The 12610-nt window shown below is 39.7% G+C and overlaps 1 long non-coding RNA gene and 2 other non-coding genes across 3 annotated transcripts; all 3 read left to right on the top strand.

The window, feature by feature from the left end:
• Positions 1 to 3304: 3304 nt before the first annotated feature.
• Positions 3305 to 5634, top strand: LOC148755566 (uncharacterized). Its single transcript, XR_016018589.1, has 2 exons — positions 3305 to 4370; positions 5199 to 5634. It is a non-coding gene; the product is annotated as an uncharacterized LOC148755566 (long non-coding RNA).
• Positions 4022 to 4226, top strand: LOC148755567 (small nucleolar RNA SNORA73 family). Its single transcript, XR_016018789.1, has one exon. It is a non-coding gene; the product is annotated as a small nucleolar RNA SNORA73 family (small nucleolar RNA).
• On the top strand, positions 4922 to 5128 carry LOC148755568 (small nucleolar RNA SNORA73 family). Its single transcript, XR_016018790.1, has one exon. It is a non-coding gene; the product is annotated as a small nucleolar RNA SNORA73 family (small nucleolar RNA).
• Positions 5635 to 12610: the final 6976 nt, after the last annotated feature.

A 12610-nucleotide genomic window follows, 5' to 3' on the forward strand; every position in this document is an offset into this window, starting at 1 on the left:
CTATTGCCCTATCTTCGGCTTTTCCTACACTCCCTTCACATACTAATGTCAAGCAATTTAAATTTATGTACCTTCAAAGCAGTGAGCTAAATGAGTGACAAGGAAAAAGATGATGGAGGTGTCAACTGAACAGACTTCTTGACATCGGTTATGGTCTCTAGTTTCTACACACTTTTCCATTTCTAAAGCCATGTTCACTCAACACATTAAAATCTAAATCTAAAATAAAATGGCATTCCCTGAGGTCACCAGTTACTTCTCAGTTAAAAGCTTGTTTCCAGCTCCTAAGGTATTTGACTACTCTGCAGCATTTGATGCTTTCGACCATGTGCTGATCCTCAAAACTCCTTCCTTAGCCTCTCAGACACCAGTGTCTCCTGGTTCTCCTCTGATCATGCGTTCACTGTCCTGCTGGCTTCTTCCCTGACCACCATTTAAATGATGGGTTTTCACGTCCTCTCATCACTCTCCCTGCTCTCTCTCCCAGAGTGACTTCTGGCATCACTCTTACTCTGATAAGTTCTAAATCTTTATGTACAATTCAGCTTTCTTGCTGGAGTCCAACCCTATAATCCAATTGCCCTTTGGACATATATACTCGTATACCCAAATGTTCCCGAGGTAACATATGCACCTCCAGTGTCTACCCCAACAGCCTACTTTCTCAATTATCAGAGTTAGAGACCACTGTATGTTCAGCCTCACAAGCCTGAAATTTTGGTGTTATCTGCAAGTTCCTCTCTTGCTGGTACAAGTGGGACAATAAATTATGTGCATTCTCTACCTGGGAAATGTCTCTTGATTCCTAAATCTCCTCTTTTCTTGTTTACCATCCACATTCAAAGACTGGAGGACTTTATAACCTCCAGCCTCTCCAATCTATCCTTCAATACTGCCACTAGAGTTACCTTTCTAAAAATGCAAAGATAGTCACAGCAATCCTTTACTTCAAAACTTATTGGCCCATAGTTACCAGCAAGATACAATTTAAACTTAGCCTAGACTACAAAATACTTTATAATTCAGCTCTTACCTACTTTCCAGTCTCATGAACATTCCAGGCACTTCTCCCTTTAATGTTCCTTATCAAGCTGACTTCTCACTCTTCCTGGGCGACAGACCACAGGCCTCCTAGCTCAGCCTGGAATGCTGTCATCATCCACACCGACCCCTTCATTATTCATTCAAGTTTTAGCTCAAATTTTAACTCCCCAGGCAAACCCTCTTGTCCTTTAATATTGTTCAATTCCTCTGTCCTCTGTGTTCTCAGAATACTTTATTCATGCCATACAGTAGTAGTATGATTTGCTGTCATGTTTATTTCCCCCACTGTGAGCTCTTAAGGACAGAAAAAGTGTTTCATCTAGAATCACTTTTGTGTCTACAGCACAATGCCTAGCAAATAAGTCATATCCACTAAGTAAATATTGAATGAATGATTGAAAGGTAACCAAATAGAGGTAATATCACCAGAGAAGTAGCAGAATTATTTGTCTTCCTTCCTCTGAACTACTGGTTCTCAAACATTTTGGTTTTGTAACCGCTTTACAATTTTAAAAGTTATGCAGAACTCCAAAGAACTTCAGTATCTGTTGGTGATATCTACTTATACTTACTGTACTAAAATTAAAACTGACAAATTAAAAAAAATATTTACAATGTATTTCAAAATAACTCATTATAACATTAATATATTTTTATGAAAAATAACTAGTGAGAAGAGTGGCGAGGTTTTACATTTTTTTCAAATCTCTTAAGTTTAATAGAACACAGCTCAATTCTCGTATCTGCTTTTGCATTCAATCTGTTACTACATACTGTTTTGGTTTAAGTAAATGAAGAAAACCCAGTCTCGCACAGATATATAGTTGGTAAAGTTGTCAGCTTTCAAGTTCTTTCAAGTAAAATGGTATTCCATGAAAAAAATGTGGCTCTTTCAGTACACAACTCAATCACATAAGTATTTTTCCTGAAGATAACTATTGCACTTCTTTTCCTCTGTGTGCAGCAAAAGTGCATTATGTGTAATTCTCACTTTGTCACTCAGAATATTAAAAAGATAGATACTCAAAAGTCGAGACTTAATAAAATTAATGATTTTTACTTCTTCATCAAGGAACTTCTTAGGTGAAATCGACTTTTTTAAAAAAACTGTAAATTTGTGATGATGAATACAACTACCAGTACAGTTTGGTGACAGGGCCTTGAAACGTACTAAGGCATTTGCAGTTTCACCCATGATTTCATTTCACAGCATCAGTGAAGAGTCAACACAGTGAAGAATGCAAAGAAAGTCTAAGTATTATTATGAAATAGTATTGACCTCATGGACTCCAAAAGAGTCTCAGCGACTTCAGGGTCTGCCAACTACACTTTGAGAACCACTTCTTTGGGCCTGTTTCACATCTTAAAATTTGGGTAATAGTTCCAATGTCTTAGAATGATTGTGATAGTAAATAATGTAAGTAAAACACCCAGCATAAAACCTTATAGAAGTAATACCATAAATGTTTCTACTCATGATAGCCCAGCAATGATGGCTCTATGTCAATTTATGTAATATTTATTCATTTAACACTATACTTGAAATTCTATCACATTTGCAATATTTCACATTTCACATATATCTTCAGGTTTCTTGCCTAATTCTTTACATTAGCTGTGTGTTAAAATATACTTAACATGAAATTTACCATTTTAAACCATTTTTAAGTTACAGTTCAGTAGTATTAAGTACATTCATTGGTATGCATAGGAGGCTTTAATTTTAGCCAATTCTGTGTAGGAGTACTTGTCTTAATTACCTACGCAGCTATCAAATGTTTATTTCACATGTGACAGTGCAGATTGATCCTTTCTGAGACTCCTCGCATTTCTCTAGATGTCTTTTTCTGTTTTGCATACTTATTATGCCAAAGTCATTTTTTGGCGAGTTTAATCTAACAGCATATTCTCCAGATTGGGTTAACTGCGTGTAGATAAGTAGATTTGACATCAGGAATGTACTACCGGCCTGCGAGCTTACAAAACTCAGTTTCTTTAATTTACATTCCTCAGCAAGGTCCCGCGCGAAGGCGCCCGCGTCGCGAGAAGCCTTTGAGCCAGGTAGGGGTGGGGCTTAGCTGACAGTAGAGTCCCAGCATCCTTAGCGAATTTCTGAGTCCCTAAATGCGCAGGCCAGGGCGCAGGCGCAATAGACATTTCTTGATTTCCGCTCGCTTCAGAAGGTATAAATAAGGATTCCGCGACTCTTTCGGCCTTTTGGGGGAAGAGTTCCGCGCTCTGTACTTGTGGTCTGGTGAGTGTTTTTACGCGCGTGGTTTGTCAGTTCTAGGTCTAGTACCCTGGCTTGCCCACCAGCTTTTCCTGTGGAGACTATACTATCTGTAAGGATTGCCTTTAGCGTCTTCCGTGCTAACTATGCTTAGCTCGTGCAGTGGGGTTGGGTCGGATGTGGGCTGTGGAGGCCTCGCGAGCCGCGAGTGAGGGCCATAACCAACGGGTGCGAGCGCCGAGTTACCACCCTATTCACTGAGACGCTAAAAGCGCAGCCTCTCCCCACTACCCCGCATTGCTTATCGTGCCATTTATTACGCTGCCTCCCAGGAGTCGTGTGTCCTCAGTGGAGTTGCATGCAGTGCATTATTCCTGTCGCCCGTCTGCGTTTTAAGTCCTGCTTTCGAAATGACGGCTCTTAATTCTGCCGATCTGTTTTGTCATTAAGGATAATTTCACGACAACAGATGACGGGTTTAAAGATGGAGATACGGAGGCTTAAATGCTGTCTAAAACGGTTGTGCGTTTACCATTTCAGCAACGTGCTAATCGCTTGTTGTAGTTTCTAGATATGTTTGTGGTGCCTGGATGAAAAATCGGGTACTGATCTGTGACTGCTGAGCGGTCTTGAACTCGAGTTTCGTTGACTCAAGTGTAGGATCCACCTCAACATGGCTATCCCTGGGAAGTCGCTGCCAACTGGATGAAGTCGATTCCTAGCACAGTCTAAAATAAGTTATAGTAACCAACGTGGATATCTCGGGAGGTCACTCTCCCCGGGCTCTGTCCAGGTGGCGTAGGGGAGCGTAGGGCTCTGCCCCGTGACGTACAGTCCCTTTCCACAACGTTGGAGATGAAGCTGGGCTTCCGAGTCCGCACCTGCATATTCCTACAGCTTCTCAGAGTCCTGTGGACAATGACTGAGGAGACAAACCATGCAGGAAACAGCTCTCTGGAGCGCCCTATCTGGATCTAGGTTGATCAGCAGTGAAAGGAAAATTTGCTGTAATCAGTTTTACTGTACTGCTGGATTAAGCTCTTTACCTGCCTTGTTTTGCAGCCTTCACTCAAGATTCCAAATAACTTCGTTGGAGGTAAGTAAATCTATGAATTGCTTTAGGTTTGTCAGTGTTTGCCTGTCAACATTTTGCATGTGATATTTAATCATTCTGAGCTCAGTCCCCTTTCATGAAGATGCTGTTGCTTGCTGTTTAATACATCCAGATAGGAACTTGGCCTTTGTTTTTTTTTTTCCCAAATGAAACTGCTAAGATCTTCACATCTTCATGTGATAGAGGGGTTATTTCTGTTTTGAAAATGAGAAACTTGGTGATAGTTAGTATTGACTTAACCAAATTCACAGCAAAGCTTGGCACGTGAACCATATAATGTGCGTAGTCCCTCAGGTCTGTCCAAGGAGATAAGCGTTTGGTTTCATGTGCTATTCCTTCCCATGACATTAGAGGTGAAACAATGGCTGGTTTGATAATGATTTTTAAAAAGTTACTAACCCAACAGGCTCTTTTCAACTCTACTTGTGTAGTATGGGGTGAAAAAAAATGAAATCCTTTTAAAGGGTTTTGAGGGATAATGCTGTTTGGCAGTATTGCCTTTAATGACACTAGTGTGTGATTAATCGGGCATTCCAACGTGGATACCTCCGGGAGGTCACTCTCCCCGGGGCTCTGTCCAAGTGGCGTAGGGGAGCGTAGGGCTCTGCCCCATGACGTACAGTCCCTTTCCACAGCGTTGGAGATGAAGCTGGGCTTCCGAGTCCGCACCTGCATATTCCTACAACTTCTCAGAGTCCTATGGACAGTGACTGAGGAGACAAACCATGCAGGAAACATCTAGTATATACTAAAATTTAAAGTTTTAAGTAAAATTATAAATATGACTAATATTTTTCTGTTTTTGTTCAGGAGAGAAGAGGAGCCTCACATTACTTGCTGGTGGTTGGCAATGCTTTTGGGTCCTTTATTTGGTGGGGAGCATTGGTAAAGTGGTACTATTTTTGGAACATAAGTAACTGCCCTTTAGTGTAAAAGGGTAACAGGAGGATAGAAATGTAACTTTTCAGGTATAGCCCCAGAACTTTAACCAGTAGAGCAATGGAATGTTCCATTGGACTCATTGGAATTTATAAGGAATTGCACAAGGCACTGAGCATGGGCAGCTCTAAAAGAGATTGTCCTTGGACTTAGGCCCAGAGACCGTTTCAGAATGCCGAAGGTGAAAAATTGTGATACTGAAATTAGACTGAAAGGACAGAAAGCTGAGGCCCATGAGAACCTAAGTGTCCTATTAAAGATATTTCTGCTGTATTTATGAATTATAATAAAAATGACTATATACATACTTGTGGTTCATTTTTTTTGTTTGTTTGGAAATGTGGTTGATATCCTGAAAAATTTTGTGTGGGGTCCTTGTTAAAACTACATATAGGGCTGGCCCAGTGGCTCAGGCGGTTAGAGCTCTGTGCTCCTAACTCCGAAGGCTGCCGGTTCGATTCCCACATGGGCCAGTGGGCTCTCAACCACAAGGTTGCCAGTTCAATTCCTCGAGTCCCTCAAGGGATAGTGGGCTCTGCCCCTGCAACTAAGATTGAACACAGCACCTTGAGCTGAGCTGCTTCCCGGATGGCTCAGTTGGTTGGAGCACGGGCTCTCAACCACAAGGATGCCAGTTCAATTCCTCGACTCCCGCAAGGGATGGTGGGCAGCGCCCCCTGCAACTAAAATTGAACACGGCACCTTGAGCTGAGCTGCCAACTGAGCACCCGGATGGCTCAGTTGGTTGGAGCATGCCCTCTCAACCACAAGGTTGCCGGTTCGACTCCCGCAAGGGATGGTGGGCTGTGCCCCCTGCAACTAGCAATGGCAACTGGACCTGGAGCTGAGCTGCGCCCTCCACAACTAAGACTGAAAGGACAACTTGAAGCTGAACAGCACCCTCCACAACTAAGATTGAAAGGACAACAACTTGACTTGGAAAAAAGTCCTGAGGTACACACTGTTCCCCTTCCCCAATAAAATCTTTTAAAAAAACACACAAAACTACATATAGCGGTTAATGTCTGATTGGTTCCACACTAAAGGCCCTGCCCTCTTGTCTGTCCTATGTATTCTCATGGTCTCTAATGTTTAACTTCATATTGGCAGTTGTTTGCCATTGGGAAGATAACTGGTTCCTGACCAGTTATATGGGGCCCAAGTAAAAGCGCGCTGACTAGGTGTATTTTCATTTAGTTCAATAGCTGGTTAAATTCAATGGTGAGTCAAATTCAGGTATCCATCTTAGGAATTTGGGTGTGGTCTCAGATGAATATACAATAGCCCACTAGACATAGTGTTAAATGATAGGCCTAGATTGCTAATTAGACCAATCATATCCTTGAGTTCCAGGATGTAGTATAGGCAAATTGATGTTAGTAACAGAGATTGGTCATAAATGTTAAAATTGCACAGCAGTTAGGCTTATCTGTCAGTATCTGGGTGGGACACTTGGGCCTGAAAGAAAATTGCCTAAGTGGTGTGAGGTTGAGTCACAATGGAAGCCTTGTACAGGCTGCCAGTTTGTATTGAAGTCATAGGCCCTGATTCAGATGAGTACTAGCTGGGAACCATCTAGAAGGTAGAGTATTCTGGGTGGAGCTATATGAACCTGAGAGGTTGGGGGAGGTGGAATAGCCATGAACCCATTTAGAAGCCATTGGGGTCAGATTTAAGGAAGGTGAATTTGGGGTTTAGTGGATAATGGCCCAAACTGGGATGTGTCGATGGGCAGTTTTACAAGTGATTGAGAATGGGAGCTGGTTATTGTGTATAGCCATGATTTTGGAGAACAATCTGGGATAGCTTGTTGGCATTTTAAACATCTGAGAGGTCATCTGTCTTACGTAGCAGCACTTAACTACTTACCATATTTCCACAGAAATAAGACCTAGCCAGACCATCAGCTCTAATGCGTCTTTCGGAGCAAAAATTACCTTACATTAATTTTTGCTCCAAAAGACGTATTGGAGCTGATGATCCGGGTAGGTCTTATTTTCAGGGAAACACAGCTGTGCCAGGCACTGTTCTAGGCATTTGGCTTATGTTTAATTTCCACAGCAATGAAGTGGGTATTAACCCATTTTGAGATTGGAGAACCCAGGAACACAAAGACTAAATTACCCAAATCCACAACTTGGAAATGGAGCCTCTGCACAAACTTGGCCAACCCCTGCAGACTGGCTAGGAGGGATCCCAGATGAAATGTAAGGTCCTGTTTGTATCCCCAGGACCAGCCCTACGCATTGTCTTGATAATACCACATGCACAGTCTTTAGAGAGCAGTTGCTCAGTAAAATGGCTGAATAAAGTTAGCTTTTGTAGAGTGTATAAAATCTCAGGGTAGAGCTAGATAAATAATGCTGGGCAGGAAATACATGCATTTCTCTCCTGATGTCCAAGTATAGCTGAAGCAAAGCTGTCAGCAAGTATTCTAGGTCCCACCCTTTGTGCTAAACATCTTGCAACATATCCAAACAGGCTTTTCTGGCCTTTTTCTGCACATGAGCAGACAGTTGCCAAACGGACTCGTGCTGCCTAGGTTTGAACCATGGTGCTACCACATGCTGTCCATATTACCTTGGGAAACCCACTTAACCTCTGCCTCAATTTCCTTATTCATAGAATGGGGATAAAAGTACCTACCTCAGGGTTGTAGTGAGAATTAAATGAGTTAATTTGTAAAAAGCTTTTTACAGTACCGTAAGTACTAGGAGCTTGTTAAAATTCTCTGACTTCTCAAGCAAACAACTAGGGATACAGTGTCTAATAAATTTTGTTGAACTCTACCACCATTCATTTATACTGAACCTGGCTCAGAATGACCCTACCTTTCTAGGAGAAAAAGGGAGAATTGTGATTAGTAACTTGCCCATAATCACATAACTAGGAAAGCAGAACCAGGATTTGAAGCTAACTCCAAAACCATATAATACACCATTAGTTTTGAACAGGCCATATGGTAAGATTATATGTACATTATTTCACCTACTACTACATGCACCTCTGTAAAGTAGGTAACTACCCATTTCGCAAGGTTACAAAGTTGGAGGATTTGAGGACCTTGCTCAAGTAAAATGGGTAGCGAGTGGAAGGACATGCACCATGCAAGGTAATTGAACCTGTACTCAATTGAACTTGTACTCAATCTATATATCACACCTCAGAAAAATAACTAACTTTCCACCTGTTTTAAACCACAGAATTTTTTTGTACTAAGCTAATGTAACCACTACACCATAAAAACTCAGTTTCAGTTGTAATGAATTATAAATCTATCTGCCTAGCTTTACATGACTGGGAAAAAGATGAGTAGTTTCCTGGCCATGCTTCCCTCTTTTCACCCTTTTCTGTTTTTGTGCATGTCTTTCCCTCTGATAGATGGAACCCACGTCTTTATAATAGTACCTGACATTTGATGAGCACTTGCTATGTGTTAGGCATTCTATAAACCTTGTAATAGCTCTGTGCCATGCAGGGCCTTTTATTAAATCTATGTTATAGACAAGGAAGACAATCAAGGTTTGATTATTTGTCCAAGATCACGCAGCGTGGAACTTGAAGGTCTGAGTCTTTAGAGCCTGAACTTAACCACCATCCTTACTTCCCCTTCCCCTGAGCATCTGGCACCTTGAGCATTCCATCATAATAATTAGCATTCTGATGTGACTATTTTCCAGTCAATGTCCATCTAACCTACTAGTTGAGGGATCCTCAAGGAATAGGACCTTATATGTAAGCTCAGTACTTAGTACTGTGCCTGGCAGATAGCAAACACTGGTTGATAACTTCGTTTTTCTATTTCATTGATTTCTGCTTTGATCTTTATTTTCTTTCTTAGGTTTACTTGGGGTTTAGTTTGCTATTCTTTTCCTCATTTCTTAAGGTAGAAGCTGAGACCACTGATTTGAGACCTTCTTTTTTTTCTAGTATAGGCATTTAGTGCTATGAATTTCCCCCAAATACTGCTTTAACAATATCCCACAAATCTAGTATGTTGTGTTTTCATTCAGTTCAAATACTTTCAAATTCCTTTTTGATTTCTTCAAGAGGGAATTTGAAAGTATTTGAACTGAATGAAATACTGTTATATGGGTTACTTCAAAGTGTGTTAATTTTTTAATATTTGGGAGTTTTTGAAAGATCTTTTCTGTTGTTGGTTTTTAATTTAATTCCATTTACAATGGAATATATTTTGTATATTTTCTAAGAATATATTTTGTATGACTTGAATCATTTCAAATACACCAAGACTTGTTGTTCTATGACTCAGAGTGTGGTCTATCTTGGTAAATGTTTCATGTGCACTTGAAAAGAATGTGTTTTACTGTTGTTTGAAGAAACAAGGTGGAGTATGATGAATGGTGACATGTTCTATAAATGTCAAGGTTCAAATTGGTTCAAAGTGTTGTTGAGGTCTATATCCTTGCTGGTTTTCTGCCTACTTCTATGAGTTATTGAGAGTGGGGTACTGAAATTTCTAGCTATAGTTGTGGATTTATCTATTTCTTCTTCAAGTTCTCAGTTTTTGCTTTGTATATTGTGAAGTTTTGTTGTTAGTTGCATATATGTTTAGGATTGTGCATTTTGATTAATTCCTTTATAATTATGAAATTACCTTTATCTCAATATTCTTTGCTCTGAAATTTACTTTGTCTGATGTTAATATAGCCACTACAGCTTTCTTTTGACTGGTGTTACCAGCATATGTCTTTTTCTATCCTTTCATTTTTACTATTTGTGTATTTATAAAGTGTATTTCTTGTAGGCAGTGTATAGTTGGGTTTTGCTTTCTTAATTTATTATGACAATCTCTGCCTTTTAATTGAAGTGTTTACACCATATTTTTATACGATTAGCTTAGGTTTGAGTCTTATCATCTTGATATTTGTTTTCTATTTGTCTCATCTGTTCTTTGCTCCTTTGTCCTCTTTCTTTGCCTTTTTTTTTTTTTTTTGAGTATCTTTTTCTGATTATATCATATCTTCTTTACTGACTTACTAGCCATAACTTTGTTTTGTAATTTTTGTGGTTGCTTTGGGGTTTATAGTACACATCTTTTTTTTTCCTTTTTTTTTAAACTTTTATTATTTTAAGTGTATTTTTCCAGGACCCCTCAGCTCCAAGTCAAGTAGTTGTTTCAATCTAGTTGTGGAGGGCGTAGCTCACAGTGGCCCATGCAGGGATCCAACAGGCAACCTTGTTGTTAAGAGCCCGCGCTCTAACCAACTGAGCTAACTGGCCGTCCCTATAGTACACATCTTTAACTTATCAGAATTTACATTCAATTGATTTCATACCATTTCACTTATTGTAGTATAAAAACCTGACAATATTTTCACCCCACAGTCTTTGTTATTATTGTCATGTATTTTATATATGTTATAAAACCCACAATGCATTATAATTTTGTTTAAAAAGGCAATTGTCTTTTTTAAAAAGGCAAAAATCTTATATATTTACCCATGTAGTTACATTTCCAGTGCTCTTCATTCCTTTGTGTATATCTAGCTTCTCACCTGGTATCTATCACTTTTCTTCTGCCCAAAGGTCTGCCTTTAATGTTTCTTTTTCTGTGGGTCTGCTGGTGATGAGTTCTTTCAGCTTCTGTATGTCTGAAACTACCTTAATTTCACCTTCACTTCTGAACGATGTTTTTGCTGGGTATACTTTACTAGATATAATTTTGCTAGAGTACTTTAGAAATGGTGCTTGGTTGTCTTCTTGTTTGCATTGTATCCTTGTTTTTGTTTCTCTGTACATTGTATTCTTGTCTTGTTCCTCTGTACATAGCACATGTTTTCTATCATTGGTTTTGAGAAATTTGATTTTGATGTGCCGTTTTTCATACTTGGAATTCCTTGAGCTCCTTGTATTTTGTATTAGTCAGGGTTCTCTAGAGAACCAGAACCAGTAGGATGTATGTGTGTAGATAGACAGACAGACAGACAGGCAGATAGATAGATAGATAGATAGATAGATAGATAGATAGATAGATAGGTGTTTTAAGGAATTGGCTCACATGGTCATGGGGGCTGGCAAGTCTGAAATCTGTAGGGTAGGTTGGCAGGCTGGAAATCTCACCAAGACTTGATACTACAGTTTTGAGCCTGGAGGCAGATTTGGCAGAATTCCTTCTCAAGGCCTTCAACTGATTGGATGAGGCCCACCCATATTATAGAGGCTAACCTGCTTTCCTCAAAGTCTACTGATTTAAAAGTTATCATGTCTAAAAAACACTTTCACAGAAACATCTAGACTGATGTTTGACTAAAAAACTGGGTACCATAGCCTAGCTAAGTTGACACAAAATTAGTTCACTCACACAAAATTAACCATCATAGATTTTTAGGTTTATAGTTTGAATGTTTTTTAGCCATTATTTCTTAATGTTTTCTGTCCCCGGCTCCTCATTGCTTTCAGAGTCTCCAATTATCTGTATAGTATGTCTCTTAAAGTTATTCCATAGCTTACTAATGCTATTTTTACTTAAAAAATTTTTTTCTCTTTGTTTCATTTTGTATTGTTTCTATTGCTATGCCTGCAAGTTCACTAATCATTGCTTTTGCAATATCTAATCTATTGCCAATTCCATCCAGTGTATTTGTCATCTTAGATATTGTCATGAATTTTACTTTGAGTGTTTTTATATCTTCCATGTCTCTACTTAACTTTTGAACATATGGAATATGTTATAATGACTTTTAGTGTCCTTCATTTATAATGCTATCATTTGTGTCACTTCTTGGTTGGGTTCAGTTGCTTGTTCTCATGTTTTTTGTTCAATAAATGAAACAATCATAGCATGTGGGAAAAGTAAAATTGATATTTGGGTTTAAAGAAGGAGAAGATAAGTGGGGCCAAGGAAAGCTTCATGGAAATGGGGCCTGAATTGAATCTTAAAATATATCATCAAGCATTCAGCTAGGCAGGAAGGAAGGCACCTGGTAGGGAGAACAGCCCAGATAAAGGTGAGAGGGGAAGAATAAGCATGGGCACCTTCAGAGTACAACAGAGGCTAAGGGGATAAACTGGAAATCAGTAGCTTGGGGTATTTGCTGCCTGGTGCTCCAAGCACAGCACTGAAGAAATACCTGAGTCTTTAAGGATTTCTAAACAGGGCAAGTTCTCACAGTGGCGATTTAGGGAGACCAACCTGCGGATCTCGGTGGAATAAAATGGAGGAGAAGAAATAAGAGGTGGGAGCAGAGACCACGATGGTGGTACTTTAGACCAGAGGGGCAGAAATAGAAACTTGAAGAGGAGAGGAGAGGGAGGAATCA

The sequence above is a fragment of the Rhinolophus sinicus genome, chromosome 14 (genome assembly GCF_057876585.1).
Source record: "Rhinolophus sinicus isolate RSI-liver-muscle chromosome 14, RSI-T2T, whole genome shotgun sequence".
In the NCBI taxonomy this organism is placed as follows: domain Eukaryota; kingdom Metazoa; phylum Chordata; class Mammalia; order Chiroptera; family Rhinolophidae; genus Rhinolophus; species Rhinolophus sinicus.